This window comes from Geotrypetes seraphini, chromosome 1 (genome assembly GCF_902459505.1).
Source record: "Geotrypetes seraphini chromosome 1, aGeoSer1.1, whole genome shotgun sequence".
Lineage (NCBI taxonomy): Eukaryota > Metazoa > Chordata > Amphibia > Gymnophiona > Dermophiidae > Geotrypetes > Geotrypetes seraphini.
In genome coordinates this window covers 157,414,622-157,431,734 of record NC_047084.1, presented here as the reverse complement: position 1 = coordinate 157,431,734, position 17,113 = coordinate 157,414,622, and the positions used below count along the sequence as shown (strand labels likewise).

The window sequence follows — 17,113 nt, the reverse complement described above, 5'->3', positions numbered from 1 at the left end:
GGTCTTTTCTACTTTAAAAAGCTCTCTCTTTTTTAATATACCCGATGTTGTTTTTTTCAGCGTTCTTCTTCCCCGACCCTGATGAAATTGTGAAACGCGTCGGTGGGGGTTGAGCTAGACCCAGAGTCAGACAAAAGCTAAGTGAATGTTCTTTTCACCACTTATGCCTTTAACGCTAAAATCTTTAGCACTAGTATTTCAGAGTTACAAATGTTTAAATACACCAAAGTATAAAAAGAAGAAAAGTATAAAAATAATCATAAAAACAATGAAAACTATACACGTTATAAAGTTCCTATGAGGACAGCTACCATACGATATCACTGTGTGGCAAACTGAGGAACTAGTGATTAGTTTCCTTACATGGTCTAAGTCACAACATCCAAGTTCCGTCGATCGTGGGCTGTATAACTTTCGGTTATACATGCTGTACGACTAAGTCTAAGCCGGCCCATGTCTCGCCCAACTCGCCCCCTCGACACTCCTCCCAAAACACCCCGTTTAGCTTTGGTCGTTCAGCGGCATTATGTAGGCCTAGGTTGTTTAGAAATAAGTCCAAAACCCATTTTTATTATCGGCACTTGGACGTATTTGGAAAATGTTCGTCCATGTGCCGACTTAGGCCGGTTTTTGGGCGTTTTCTCTTTCGATTATAATCTACAATTATAGTTCTTTAGCTGTTCTACCTTCCTATTTAGTGAACTTTTGTCTTTGGCAATTCTTGATATTAAGACTTGAAGACTTTCCACACTGTCTTTAACTTGCTTTAATTCAGAGGAAAATTCTTCTTTTCTACCATCTAATTTTTTCCCTGAACATCCACAGTCCTCACAAAAGCTGCAACTTCCTGTGAAGTCTTGGTAACTGTAATGTTTAGCTTCGAGAGAGCTTCCAAAATGCTCTCCAAAGTCACCGTTGTTGGTCTCACCAAGAAAGAGCAAACCTCCATGCTGGCTCCCAGATCTCTCTGCTGCCTCCGACTTCTCGTGGCAAAAGCCCCTCAGATTGGGGTCTCCTCCCCACGAGAGAATCCCCACAGGGTTCCCCAAACTCAGCCGCAATTGGAGCAGGACATGGTGGTGGAACAGCTTCTAGAAGAGACAAAGATATTTCCAGGTGTAGGTCTTTGGCTATTCTTCTTGCTGAAGACACTTGATAAGATTGGCTGCAGATCTTATCATCAGTCCATAATAAAGACCTCGTGACAGTTACAATAAAATAGGTTTATTAGCGATAAGCAAAAGGCAACTCACATGGAATAGCAAAGTACAGCATATTGGCTATAAGGATAACATACATAAGAAATAGCAATCTGATGTTCTTTTGGGTCTGACTCCTCTCTCTTCTCTTTCTTACTTATGCCATTCGGCATGTCACTTATATACATTATTTCCGTAGCCTAGGGTACCTCCTAGTTACTTCCTTCTCATTGGTTTGTCACATATGTCATTTTTATTGGCTGAATGGTCATATCATGGAGCCATACTGAAATGTGACGTCATCTGGTGCCAAAACTGACCTTTCTAATTCCCCTGACACTGCATTCCTAATACTAAGGCAATAATTTCTGAGAGCAGAACACCTCTCCTTTCCTGAGCCAAATCATAGTTCTGTTTGTTCTTTGGTAGTACGTTCTATCTTGGTGCTTGAGTTTATCAGTGATGTCACAGTCAGCAGACCTCTGCCAGTCACTAGAGCAAAGGCGAATCTCTCATAGAGCAGACTGTCACTTGCTGGCAAAGAGAAATATGAATGTCCAGAAGCATGAATTCATAAGCACAATGTCTCTCTTAGAAGTATAACTTTTTGGGGGTCTCTTCTGCCTACAATATATGCAGGTCTTAGTCCGGATTCTCCCCCAGGGCCTCAGGGGTCTCTCTGCCTACATTTTCATGCAAGCCTATCTGGATTCTCCTAATTCTGCAGACGACTCTCCGGATGCCACAGAGGGACCTGTGGTGGCGATGAACTCCAAAATCGACTGCTGCTCATGGGAAGAGGTCTTCACTGTCGAACACTCCCCTTGCGTTTAGAGTGAGGCATATCGGCACAGCAGCTATAATTTTGAAATCTTCTACCGAGCCAAGTCAGAGACGCTGACACCTTGCTGCCACCATCTTGGACCGCCTCCCCCCCCCCCCCAAACACACACACTTTCTCAGCTTACACCTTTTCTGTTGTAGCTCCAGGTGAGTTACATTCAGGTACAGCATGTATTTTTCTGTCCCCCAAAGAGCTTACAATCTAAACATGCAAATGTATATGAAGTAGCTATAATAAAGCATAAGATGAACTACACAGATTGTGTTAAACCTCACAGGCTATGTTTATGTCAGGAAAGCTAATGCCACCTCATGAGATGGTATCCTTCTTCCCTGAGAACATTGCGCCAATTATGAGCAGTCATATGCTGCCAGGTAACTTAAAGGATTTAACATTAATACTAAAAAATAATAATAATTGAAGAAAGGAGGTATTGATGCCCCTGTACAGTTCGTTAGTGAGGCCCCATTTGGAGTACTGTGTTCAGAATTGGAGGCTGTATTTGGCTATGGATGTAAAAAGACTTGAAGTGGTCCAGAGAAAAGCGACAAAAATGGTATGGGCTTGCACCAAAAGAAGTCCAAGAAGAGATCGAAAGAGCTGAATATGTAGGGGAGAGGAGGGAGAGGGGAGATATGATACAGATGTTTAAACACTTGAGAGGTATTAATATAGAAACAAATTGTTTCCAGGGAAAGGAAAGTGGTAAAACTAGAGGGCATGAAGTGAGATTGCGGGGTGGCAGACTTAGGAGTAATGTTAGGAAATTCCTTTTCACAGAGAGGGTGGTAGATGCCTGGAATGCCTTCCCGAGTGAGGTGATCCGGGAAATTGTAGCTCTTCCACTGACATCACTTCCTGGACCTGCCCTTAGTAAGTGACGTCAGAGGAAGAGCCGACACTGGTGCGAGGTATGAAGGAAGGAAATCGGTGCACATGTGGCAGGAGAAGATGGGGAAGGAGCATGTGGAGGTGGGAGGAGGGCAAGAGAAGAGGGCGGGGAGGGGCGCCACTGCTCCAGGTGCCTCTCGCTACGTCACTGTTTATACCCTTTCTAAACTGTAAAATATTAACAGCCTGCTTGATCTCAATTGCACTCACTCAGCTGCCCCTCACTATCTCTCTTCACTTATCTCCCCCCTATATTCCCCCCCTGATCTCCACTCAGCTGGTAAGTCCCTCCTATCTGTGCCCTTCTCTTCAACTGCCAACTCCAGACTCCTTCCCTTCTGCCTTGCTGCGCCGTATGCTCGGAACAAGCTGCCCCCATCCCTACAGCGGGCTCCGTCTCTGGCAGTGTTCAAGGCCCAGTTAAAAGCTTACCTCTTTGAGAGTGCTTTCGACTCCTAACTCCTCTCACCTTGGGTTCTGCATCCCCAACCCTATATGTCATGTCTGTCTGTCCAAGTTAGATTGTAAGCTCTCCTGAGAAGGGACCATCTATAAATGTCACAATGTACAGCACTGTGTATGCCTTTCAGCACTATATAAGTGACTAGCTGATGGCCCGGCGTTGCACGGGTATTTAATTATAGCAATAACACTGTAAATGGATTCAAATAAAGATACTTTATAGTGGTGAATGAAAATATTTTTTTACTTTATAAAAAGTACAATATTCAAATTATAATGTGAAATATTTGACAAAATGAATACAATACAACTAACACAAAACTTGATTATAAACAACATTTTTAGTTTCACCTCCAGGAGCAAGAACATATACATTATTGGGTGAACCCACCCTTCCCACGTGTGCAGGTGGGCCGCGAGACCCCCAGAACATATCACCCCAGGTAGTGAGGGATCTGCATACCAAGTTTCGTTCAAATCGGTCCCACAGCTTTTTACATTTTTTCCATTGACTTGAATGGGTGAAATCTGATTTTCTGTTTGTAGCTCCGCCCACGTGTGCAGGTGGGCCGCGAGACCCCAAGAACATATCACCCCCGGTAGTGAGGGATCTGCATACCAATTTTCGTTCAAATCGGTCCCACAGCTTTTTACATTTTTTCCATTGACTTGAATGGGTGAAATCTGATTTTCTGTTTGTAGCTCCGCCCACGTGAGCATGTGGGCCGCGAGACCCCAAGAACATATCACCCCAGGTAGTGAGGGATCTGCATACCAAGTTTCGTTCAAATCGGTCCCACAGCTTATTACATTTTTTCCATTGACATGAATGGGTGAAATCCGATTTTCTGCTTGTAGCTCAGCCAACGTGTGCAGGTGGGCCGGAAGACCCCCAGAACATATCACCCCAGGTAGTGAGGGATCTGCATACCAAGTTTCGTTCAAATCGGTCAAGCCGTTTTTGAATTAATGTGAGAATGGCATCTTTTTACATTTTTTCCATTGACATGAATGGGTGAAATCTGATTTTCTGTTTGTAGCTCCGCCCACGTGTGCAGGTGGGCCGCGAGACCCCCAGAACATATCACCCCAGGTAGTGAGGGATCTGCATACCAAGTTTCGTTCAAATCGGTCCCACAGCTTTTTACATTTTTTCCATTGACTAAAATGGGTGAAATCTGATTTTCTGTTTGTAGCTCCGCCCACGTGTGCAGGTGGGCCGCGAGACCCCCAGAACATATCACCCCCGGTAGTGAGGGATCTGCATACCAATTTTCGTTCAAATCGGTCCCACAGCTTTTTACATTTTTTCCATTGACTTGAATGGGTGAAATCTGATTTTCTGTTTGTAGCTCCGCCCACGTGTGCAGGTGGGCCGCGAGACCCCAAGAACATATCACCCCAGGTAGTGAGGGATCTGCATACCAAGTTTCGTTCAAATCGGTCAAGCCGTTTTTGAATTACTGTGAGAATGGCATCTTTTTACATTTTTTCCATTAACATGAATGGGTGAAATGTGATTTTCTGTTTGTAGTTCCTCCCACGTGTTCAGGTGGGCCGCGAGACCCCCAGAACATATCACCCCAGGTAGTGAGGGATCTGCATACCAAGTTTCGTTCAAATCGGTCAAGCCGTTTTTGAATTACTGTGAGAATGGCAGCTTTTTACATTTTTTCCATTGACATGAATGGGTGAAATCTGATTTTCTGTTTGTAGCTCCGCCCACGTGTGCAGGTGGGCCGCGAGACCCCCAGAACATAACAACCCAGGTAGTGAGGGATCTGCATACCAAGTTTCGTCCAAATTGGTCACAGTGAGAATGGCAGCTTTTTACATTTTTCCCATTGACTTGAATGGGTGAAATCTGAAGTTATGTTTGTAGCTCCGCCCACATGTGCAGTTGGGCCGCGAGACCCCCAGAACATATCATCCCGGGTAGTGAGGGATCCGCATACCAAGTTTCGTTCAAATCGGGCAAGCCGGTTTTGCGGAGGCAGTTTTTACATTTTTTCCATTGACATGAATGGGTGAAATCTGATTTTCTGTTTGTAGCTCCGCCCAGGTGTGCAGGTTGGCCGCGATACCCCCAGAACATATCACCCCAGGTAGTGAGGGATCTGCATACCAAGTTTCGTTCAAATCGGTCAAGCCGTTTTGAATTACTGTGAGAATGGCAGCTTTTTACATTTTTTCCATTGACATGAATGGGTGAAATCTGATTTTCTGTTTGTAGCTCCGCCCACGTGTGCAGGTGGGCCGCGAGACCCCCAGAACATATCATCCCGGGTAGTGAGGGATCTGCATACCAAGTTTCGTTCAAATCGGTCAAGCCGTTTTTGCGTGATCGCGGCACATACATACATACATCCGATTTTATATATATAGATAAGTAGTAGTATTAACAAATTCCATAACAACACTATCATATTTCCCTTCTCCCACCTTTCCGCCAAAATATACAGATTGAGATCTTTGTTTGTCCCCATACGCCTTATGATGAAGACCATGTGCCATTTTAGTAGCCTTCCTCTGGACCAACTCCATCCTTTTTATATCTTTTTGAAGGTGTGGCCTCCAGAATTGTACACAATATTCTAAATGAGGTCTCACCAAAGTCTTATACAGGGGCATCAGTACCTCCTTTTTCCTACTAGCCATACCTTTCCCTATGCAACCTAGCATCCTTCTAGCTTTCGCCATCACCTTTTCAACCTGTTTGCCACCTTTCGATCATCACATACAATCACACCCAGGTCCCGCTCTTCTGTTGTGCACATAAGTTCTTCATCCCCTAAACTGTACTGTTTCCTCTGATTTTTGCAGCCCAAATGTACGACCTTGCATTTCTTAGCATTAAATTGTAGCTGTCAAATTTCAGACCATTCTTCAAGCTTTGCCAGGTCCTTCTTCATGTTATTCACACCATTCAGTGTGCCTACTTTATTGCAAATTTTGGTATCATCCACATTTCCATTAATTTACTTACCACAGAAGTCACAATTATCGGCTTTTAGTTCCCTTCTGCTTCTTTACTTCCACTTTTGTGGAGAAGGACCACATCTGCTCTTCTCCAATCTTCTGGTACCACTCCCGATTCTAGAGAAGCATTGAAAAGGTCAGCCAGCAGAGCCACCAGAATTTCCCTAAGTTCCTTCAGTATCCTCGGATATACACCATCTGGCCTCATTGCTGTATTGTATGCATCTGTGTGGTTTCATATAACAGGAAAAGGAGAGTGCAGATGCACAAAACTCAAAGTTCTGAATGTCGGCCATGCTGATTTTTGTAAAATGGGGGAATACCTGTAAAAGGAACTGATGGAATGGGAAGGCATCAGAGAAGTGGATGGGCAATGGTCCAAGCTGAAAGCTGCTACGAATATGGCAGCTGATTTTTATACAAGGAAAGTAAAACAAAGGCAAGAGCTCCAGAGCTTTACTATTTGTTGAGTGGAAAAAGTGTTTCCTCCTATTTGTGTTTTTTTTTTAAAAAAGTATTACCATATCAATTCATTCCGGCCAATATTCAGACTGCATGAGATTGCCAGCAATCTCCCTTGGTCCATGGCGATACCAGAAATTCAATGCCAGCACCGTATCCAGTGATCGACATTGAATTCAAATATAGACCATTCTTTTAAGTGGCTTTACTGACTGTCAAACTTAACTGAATACTGTTGTCATATGACATAACTGTCGACCAGCTAATCTGCTAAGCCAGATATTCAGTGGGAGATAGCTGCCTGTCTCCCATTGAATATTGCCGAAGAGCCGACTATGTTCTATTTAGCCAGGGCCGCCATCAGGGCAGTACTACCAGTCCTGCATTCAGGGGCCCGGAGGTGACAGGGGGCCCGGGCTCCCCCAGGGTCCTAGGCAGTGTTCCCTCTAAGGCAGCGGCCTCAAACACGCGGCCAACGTGTGGCTCTCCAGGTTTTATTTGTGGCTCGCGGTCTGGAGGCGATCATTCTCTTCCTTTTGGAGCAGCAGCCGGCTCGTTCGTTCAAAGCCGCGGGTTGGCGGCTCCTTGCGCTATCCACTCCTGCATCGGAAGCCTCTCTGATGTCACAACATCAGAGAGGCTTCAGACGCAGGCGCGGATCTCGCAAGGAGCCGCCACCCGCGGCTTTGAACGAATGAACCGCCAGCCACGCTGCTGCTCCAGTGGCGTACCAAGGGGGGGGGGGGCGGTCAACTGTTCTCCTTAGCGTGCGGCTCGTCTAGAGCAGTGGTGCCCAACCTGCTTCCCTTCCCTTCTCACTGCTGCCATCGGGGATCAGGCCGGCACCGTGTCTTTGAACTCCCTGCTTTTCTTCCCTGCTGGGCCGACCAACTCTCGCGGCGGCTCGACGTCAATTCTGACGTCCTGGCTAGCCAATCGCTGCCTGGCTGCCCGGAACATCCTTTCCGACGTTAGAATTGACGTCGGGCGGCAAGAGTTGATTGGCCCCGTGCAGAAGAGAAGCAGGGAGATTTCGGCCTGTTCTCGATAGCGGCAGCAGCCTATTCCGCGGCGGTGGTGGCATGGGGGAGGCAGGAAGGAAGAAAGAAAGAGGGGGGGGCAGGTAACCAGAAACAAAGCAAAAAAATGGGGCACAGAATCAGAGAAAGACAGACATAGAGAAAGAAAGAAAAAGTTGGGGGAGGGAATGAGGTCTGGAGGAGAGGAAGCATACAGGAGGCAGAAAGACGGGAAGAAATATTGGATGCACAGTCAGAAAAATAAAGTGCAACCAGATGAAATTACCAAACAAAGGTAGGAAAATGATTTTATTTTCAATTTAGTGATCAAAATGTGTCTGAATTTATATATGCTGTCTATATTTTGCACTATGGCCCCCTTTTACTAAATCGCAATAGTGTTTTTTAGTGCAGGGAGCCTATGAGCGTCGAGAGCAGCGCTGGGCATTTAGCGCAGTTCCCTGCGCTAAAAACTGCTATTGTGGTTTAATAAAAAGGATGGGGGGTATATTTGTCTATTTTTGTATGGTTGTTACTGAGGTGACAATGCATAGAGTCAACGGCCTTGACCTCTTTGAAAAAACCCAGAATAGGAATGATAATTAACATTTTCTCAGCGTATAGTGTGCTTTGTGTTTTTTAATTTTATTTTTGGTAGATCATTTTGACTTGGTCATTTTAAAGTAGCTCGCAAGCCCAAAAAGTTTGGGCATCTCTGAGCTAGAGCGTTGAAACTGTGTATTTCTATTTTATCCCCCCTTTTACAAAACTGTGGAGCGTTTTTTAGCGCCAGCCATGGTGGTAGCAGCTCTGATGCTCAGAATTCTATGAGCGTCAGGGCTGTTACCACCGTGGCTAAAATCCACACTACAGTTTTGTAAAAGGGGGAGGGGTTCGTTTGTGATGACATATTCCATACTAGGCGAAGGTGTTTTCTGTGTTCTGTGTGTTCGAAAGACATGGTTTTCTGTTAGGATTGACGATGTAGGATTGATCTGTGCTGGTCTGGCTTGTTTAGTTTTACAATGGGTGTATTGATGTACTGCTCACTGCAATATGTAAGATGCTACTTTTTCCTAGGTACTTATGTGTGACGTGTGGTTGGTTACTAAAAATCATGTTTTTCTTACAGATGGGGGGGGGGTGCCAAAAAATGATGGGCCCCGGGTGTTACATATGCTAGGTACGCCACTGTATGTAAAGATACCAGAAAGCTGGCGTAGCAAAAACTTTTAAGTAAATTGTTATTCTTCTAAGTTTTGAGTATTTAATCCTCCCACAATCTCACGGGCACTCGTTTCAAGTTTATTGAGATTTTGATTTAAACGCAATATCAAATATTTTCAATGCATATAACAAAAATAAATTTGGGGAAATAAATAAAACCATTTGAACAATAAACATACAAACATATCCATAGATGATTAAAAATACATTTGTTTAAAAATGCGTCCTCCGTGCCTGCTCATAAATTTGTGGAGTATGTAACTTGTCGCTCATGCATATTTTTTTTTGCACACACCTCATCAATCCTTAGAGGAAACATTGGTCCTAGGCCACCATAGCACAAATTCCTGTATTATGCTTCTGCTGTGCACAACAATAAACACTGCTGTCATACTTTTTTTGTCCCCTGCCTATTTCCTGATAGCACCCCCCCGGACAAAAGGGGGGGAAGGGGTGCGTGGGGGGGGGGGGCCCAATAGGATTGCTCAGTAAAGGGCCCAGAAATTTCTGATGGCGGCCCTGTATTTAGCCGACTGGAAACCAGTCACGGACAGGTAAAGAGTGGTAAATATCAAGTACATTGAGTGTCCCCTAGTCTTTGAAAGAGTAAAATACCAACTCACTTTTATCCATTCTACACCACTCATGATTTTATTGAGCTCAGTCATGTCCCCTCTCAGCCTTCTCTCTTCCAAGCTGACCCTTTAGTCTCTCTTGAATAATATTCGTAATTTGTTCATACATAGTTATGTGAATTCCTATTACTCCGTGCATCATTTATAGAAGGGAACAGTGAATATGGTACTGCCATTACTGTTGTTATACAGTAATTATGTGTATCACAATATAGACGCAGAGTGAAAGATTGTTATTACTCAGCTATTGCTGGTACACATGTTATCCATATAATGGAAGGAGGCACGGCTGCCTCACCCCTGCCTGCATTTCAATCTGGGAATCCCTGATCTGCACAGATGTTACAGCCGAGCTTTCCTTATGACTACGAGGATGTTCCCTCTGGCTATACAAATTGAGAACAAATAAAGTACTTCATATGCTGGTGAGAGGTTAGCTTAATTTTTACTTTGTCAATTGGTTTCCTCAAATTATTTCACCTCGTTTCTCTCTGAGGTGGTTGCCAAGCAAAATAAATTGCCGTGCCCTCATTGCTTTGAGAGATCAATTCGGAGTGCATTTTTTTTGTTGAAATTCAGAATGCCACGCTGGGTGTCTCAGCAGAGTAATTTTGCATGAAAGTAATACAAATTGATACAGCTCATTGTCTTCAGCATGTGATAATCAGTTTGTAAGTATAGCTACAATATATACTAAAAACAGCGATGTTATTTATTTTTTTTTAATGCCTATAAAGGGATCATAATTATCATTTATGGAAATAGCATGTAATCAAACCGTCGTTCTGTGCAAGTGGTTAAGTTTGTACTTTTTTTTTTCATCACTTTCTTTTTTACACTGCGGAATAAATTGGAAAGGGTTCTGCCGCACGCTTTGAGTTGTTATAATTTGTTAGCATGGAAGGTGTCAAACAAAGAATTATTCAGAAAGGTCAGGCGGAAAGCGACAGCAGAGGTCACGGGAGGATAAACCCAAACCATAAGAAAGACAAAACTGAACTAAGATCATTAGGTGGCAGTGAAAGTGCCGAAGACTGGAATATGTAAATTTAAAAGCAGCAGCTATTTGGAAATAAGCTCCCTCCAGAATTAAAGGAGCCTCTTTCCCCAGATGGATGCGTGTCTCTGAGGTCTATGAATAGATCCCAGCATGCATAGAACCGAGTTCTCATCAGCCCCTTTACATGCCTTGAAAGTTGGTATGGATGGTACGACGAACCTGCCCCCCCCAAAAAAATATTAGCGGGATACATACTTCTAATGTATCTGATTCTGAGTATAAATTGTGGAAGGATGAGCAAAACCACTAACTAGTTAAACAGAGCCTGAGCAATTTCACAGATTGCCTTTCAGACTGGAAAGCGCACAAAAAAATGGGAATAAAATCACAAAGGGGCTCTTTTACTTAATTGCATTTAAGTTTGGCACTTACCACAATGTCACTGCAAAATTTTAATGTGCAGTAAGTGCGAAGGCAGTGTGGCAAATGTTGGGGGTATGCCTAGCTTGTCCTCTGTGGTTCCCATGCAGAAATGTTCAGTAGTTGGCCAACCGCTTTTAAGAAGCGATCATCCCAATGTTTTATCCCTTTCCCTCCCTTCTCTCTTCAACACTAAAAATTTTTTTTTTCTTCTTTTCACCGCTAACAATGTAACTCTTCTCCCCTCCCCTCTTTTCTAACCCCACTTTCATGTTTGTTATTGTACTATGTCTTCAATGTTCACTTCCCCTCCTTTTTATATGTATTACTCTCCTTCTTATTTTATTTTATCATATCATTGTAAACCGGCTAGATACCTTTTGATGGTCGGTATATTAAAAATCAATAAACTTGAACTCTGGTTGCAGTTATTTATTTATTGGGATAAATTTACCACCTTTTCGAAGGAATTCACACAAGGCGCTGTACACTAAGAATAAATCATACATAAGCAATAGACAATTACAGCAGTAAAAAAATATTTAAATTACAATACAAAGTATGATATATTAAGGAGGCACTAAGGGAACTTGTACTAACTGTACAAGTGACAGCATGCTGTACATAAGAACACAGGAGTTGCTAGACTGGGACAGACTGCAGGTCAATCAAGCCAAATGTAATCTTTTGTGTTTTTGTATTGTCTAATCTATTTTTGGGTCCTGGGTTCAATCCCCAGAGAGGCAGTGGGAACAACAGCCAGAAGGTACATAATATGTATATTTTCTAGGAATAGGCTTTTACAAAAATAGAGTATACAGTAAATTAGATATAGAGCTGATTCTGTGTGTATATGCCTGAATGAATGACATCAGAGCAGAGAAAAGCCTGTGCCGTGCCTGGATGAATGGTGTGTGTGTGTTTTTCTCAATGGTGGGTGTATAGGTGTGAAGAGGCAGAGAGGAAGGAGCAAGGAACGGCCTAATATACTGGTGCTTACCTCTAGGGCCCAGATGCACTAAAGCCAGCGATCGTTGCTAAACCTGTTTTAATAGCTTAAGTGACGATCGCATTTGCCAACCCGAGGCAGAAAATGGCTCACCGCGTGGTTTCCTCCATGATTGCTCATTCCCCAATCTGACCATGCAAATAAGCTCATTAATATTGAAATGCCATGTAAACTAGTTGAGTGATTGATGCGCTAACATGGCTTCCCAATGCACTTCAAAAAGTGATCGCTAACTTTCTTTTTAATGGGCTCAGACGCTGTGCTTGTTACACATGCACAATATCTGCCCCATTAGAAAAGAAAAAGAAAAAAACCCACCCCCCTTCCCACTGATGACGACCCTCCCTGACAAACCAGCACCTAGAACTGACCCTCCCGGTGGAGCAAAAATGGTAGGAGGAATGCTCACTTCCTCCTGCCATGCCAACCCTACCCCCTCAAAAATGGCAGGAGGGATGCCCACTCCCTCCTGCCATAGTGACCCCCCCAGCATGAGAAAAAATTGGCAGGAAGGAGGCCCCCCAAACCATCCCTTCCCCTCCTCTTCCCCCCACAAAAAAGGCAGGAGGGATGCTCACTCCCTCCTTCCACTGGATGCTCCACCGAACTCCCCCCTTATACATTTTCTGTTGGTTGCAGGAGGGAAGTACCTTCATGGCCCACCAATTCAAAATAGAGGGCCTTCCCTCCTCAATGCATCAAGTGATGCATAGGGAATGGCCCAAGGCCCTGATTGGCTCAGATGATTAAGGTTCCTCTCAAGGGCCATGGGCTCTTCCCTCTGTATCCCATGTGATGCAAGGGGAGGGGCCTAAGGCCTTGATTGGCTCAGATACCTAAGACCCCTCCCAAGTGGAGGGGGACTTAGGCATCTGAGCCAATCAGGGCCTTGGGCCTGTGCATCACATGATACACCCAGGAGGGAAGGCTCACCATTTTGAATCAGCAGGCCATAAAGGTGTGGGGATCATGCTACCCTCCTGTGTCCAACAGAAAAGGCACAGAGGGGGTCTGGGAGTTCAGGGGAGTGGGCATCCCTCCTGCCAATTTTCTTTCACGTGTGGGGGAGTCACCATGGCAGAAGGGAGTGGGCATTCCTCCTGCTGTTTTTGCTTCTGTGCGGGGGGAGGGGTTCGGTTCCCGGTGCTGGTTTGTCAGTAAACTAAAAAGAGGGGCACCTAATAACCAGGAATTAGAAGCTGGAAACAAGTCAGTGAGTACACAAGACATCTAGTTTGTGGAGTTTAATTCGGATCTGTAGACTAAAGGAAGCAGTTGTAGCTGGTGAAGATTTGGAATTCTATAGTGTATAGGAATGCTGGGGAAAGTGATGGCAAGATGCCACTTTAGATTAAGAAGGGAATTCATCAAGAGGCGCTAACTGATTTAGCACGCACTATATGCTAAGATACCCATTATATTCCTTTGGGCATTTTAGCATTTAGAGCAGTGGTTCCCATCCCTGTCCTGGAGGACCGCCAGGCCAGTCAGGTTTTCAGAACAGCCCTAATGAATATGCATGAGAAAGATTTACATCTAATGGAGATTTCAGGCATGCAAATCTGCTCCATGCATATTCATTAGGGCTGTCCTGAAAACCTGACTGGCCTGGTGGTCCTCCAGAACAGGGTTGGGAACCACTGATTTAGAGTACACTAATCAATAGTGCCCCTTGATGAATTCCCCCCCTTAGCCACTGCAGGTGAAACCGAAGTATTTTTCTTTTTCTTTTATAAACTGAAGTGTGAGCACCCTTTTTTGACTTCATATTGCAAAGTGACATTTTAAATGAGAGCATGCCCAATATATTACCTCCATTCTCATTTCGGGTGTGGTGTTATTGTGGGGTGGACAGTGGTATAGCAAGGGGAGGGGGACTGCTCTGGCACCATCTTGGTGGGGGCGCTGGCACCTCTCCGAGCCGCCTGCCACGCTCGCACCCTCCCTTTTATTTATTTATTAGTTTTTCAATCTCTTACAAGCATCCACTTGATACAGTAAATCAGAACATGAAAATTCATCCAAGCATAGATATATATATGATTTACAAAGAAAAACATTTAAACATTAATTGCATAAACTCTAATACAAATTAACAACTAAATCATATAAAGTTAGAGGTATTCGTTACTTTTTCTTAGACCTCAATATCACCTAAATGAGAAACAAGAAAATAAGATAGAGATCTAGTATCAAAATACTGTAATACTAATTATTAGGAAAGAATCAAACCAGCCTATTTTCTTTCAAACCATAAATCATACATTCCTTACTTTTTTGTATCCAAAAAGTGTCAAAGTTGCTCTGGTACAAAAAACACATATTTAATCCCAGCAAATTTTATTTGACACTTATGGGGGTAATTTAACAAGAAATTTGCCCCAATTTTACTGTTTCTTCCCGCATTGCTAAAAATAGTTTTCTACGGTCACCTTTGTAACATCGGGGAAAAATCCATATTTTTTGACCCATAAACAAACTTTGAGAAGATCGAAAAAAAACCCCTTCATAATTAAATGTAAGTCCTGTTCAAAGACTAAAGATATGACCAAAATTCCACGATATTCGATCTCTTCCTGTGAATTCTCTAATACGGTCAAACCTCGGTTTGCGAGTACCCCGGTTTGCGAGTGTTTTGCAAGACGAGCATAACATTCTCGCAAAACTTGTCTCGTAAACCGAGTGTTGACTCGATAACCGGCATCGCTCCCCCCCGCTCGCAAAGGCCCCCCGCGCAAACCGGCACCCCCCACCAGAAGCATGCTCGTAAACCAAAATACTCGTATATCAAAGCGAGTTTCCCCATAGGAAATAATGGAAACTCGCTATGATACAATCCCACCCCCCCCCCCCCGAGGCGAACCGGCACCCCCCGCCCGAATAACTTGAACTTACACCTCCCTCCCCCCCCCCCCACCGGTCTGGCACCAGCACGCAGCCCACAGGACGTGCCGGTGCCGCTAGAAGATCTTCCTGCCTTTGCCGGTCTTGAGATCTCCGAGAATCTCGGCAAGAGGGAGAATTAGAAGACCTTGAGCATGTGCAAATGCATGCTCAAGGCCGGCAGAAATAGGAAGATCTTCAGTGGAAAATTTTAGATTTTCTGTCAGATATTTCTTAAACAAAATTGATCCAATTAAAATTCTCCAGCTGCTCAATTTTCCTTTGTAGAAGAACTCTATCCTTGACAACTGTAGTGGAAATATTTTGCAGAGAGGAAATTTCTTTAGACATTTGAGCCAGTTTAGAGTCCGTTTCAATTTTAATGTTTTGAACTGATTCAGATAGTTCATCCAGTTTACTCACAACTTTGGAGATATCGCTGGCTGATTTGGTTGCAGCGGCTTCTAACTTTTGGAGTACTCTCCAGATATTTGTTAATGCTGCCAGTGAGGAGTCGGTTCTCTCCGCTCCTCTACTTGATATCAACTTGGCTTCCGGGAGAGCGTGGGGTTCTCCTTCAGTTTGCGTCGGATCTGTTAGGTCCTCAGCATTCTCACCAGTCACGCTTTCCTGAGCCGGATTAGGCGGTGAACGGGCTTCTGGGGGGGGGAAAAGATGTTTCCAGCCTTAAGGCTCCGCTGGCTCCCTCCACCGGAGCAACCGCAGGGAAATTCCCCCCCCCCCCCTCACTATGGCCGGTGAGCTCGTCAGGAACCGGTCCATCAGAACCTGCCCGAGTGTAGAAGGCTCCACTCGGACAACCCGCTTGCTATGGGGCATTCTTGCTAAACTCCCCTAAGAGAGAATGTAAATTCCACGGTCGTAAGAACACGACCATAAGGCATGCAAGGTAAGAAGATCTCCAGCTCCCACCGCCATCTTGCTTCTCTCCCCCAACAATCAGGGCCTCGCTTGCACCCTCCCTTCCCCTCCCTGTACCTCTTTAAAATCTTTGCCGGCACAAGCAGCAACTCTAGCCTGCTGCTTGCACTGGCCTGGCTCCCTCTGAAATCACTTCTGGGTCATGGGGCCAGGAAGTGACATCAGAGTGAAAGTCAATTGGCCTGGCTTCCTCTGAAATCACTTCTGGGTCATCGGACCAGGAAATGACATCAGAGTGAAAGTCAATGCCAGTGCAAGCAGCAGGCCAGAGAAGCTGCTTGTGCTGGCAAAGATTTGAAAGAGGTAAGGGGGTGGGAAGGGAGGGCATGAGTGTGGCATGAGGGCATGGATGGAGCGGGGAAGAGCTGGAGATGAGGGTGGGGGGGGATGGAAAGGAAGGAGAGTGGGGAGTTGGAGAGGATGGTGTGGGAGGAGTGACAACACCCCGGGCACCTCCTACCCTCGCTACGCCAACACATATTGATAAATTAGATGGTAAAGATAGGAGAGAATGAAATATGTGACCTAGTTAGATTATTCCACTTCTTCCCTCTCTGCTACCAATTCTAATACAATTTAAATGTAGAATGTAAATATGTTTATTTACTTAAACAATATCTTTCTGCTGGAATAATTTGGATGAATTATTCTTCTAAATCCATGATAGTATAAAACTTTCTGCATGCTGGTCTCTGCAGGACAGATAAGGTTTGACATATTTAAATAAATGTAGCCATTATATATACCTAAGATCTGCATTTTTTTTTTTTTCAAACAAATGGTAAAACTTGAGCAATGAGTTCATTTTAAGTTTATTTCATTTCATACAAACTGAATGGGCACAAGTGAGTTAGACAACGTAAGAACAGGTAGAAGTGCCAAAACGGGTATCTGAAGTGAGCAGAGAACCACTGCAGAGACAAAGTAAAGACCCCCCCCCCCCCCCACACTCACTCAGTGTTCACTGGCCCCCCTCACACTGCCACAAAGATCAGAATAAAAACGTGCATACCTGTCTGCAGAACATCAGCACCTGCTATAGGAAAGCCTAGTAGAGCTGAACACAGGTCTCTTAACCTGGGGGCTAGTGAACCGTAGAGAGGAAGAGCCAGGCCCATAAGCCACTCTAAGTACATTTATG

The 17,113-nt window shown here is 44.4% G+C and overlaps 1 long non-coding RNA gene across 3 annotated transcripts in view; it reads right to left on the bottom strand.

Annotated features, from left to right (window-relative positions):
• Positions 1 to 15,992, bottom strand: part of LOC117345433 — a 74,379-nt gene extending 58,387 nt beyond the window's left edge. For all 3 annotated transcript variants that reach the window (XR_004538128.1, XR_004538501.1, XR_004538916.1), the window contains exon 1: positions 15,454 to 15,992. This is a non-coding gene — a long non-coding RNA (uncharacterized LOC117345433). The remainder of the gene's footprint in view (positions 1 to 15,453) is intronic.
• Positions 15,993 to 17,113: the final 1,121 nt, after the last annotated feature.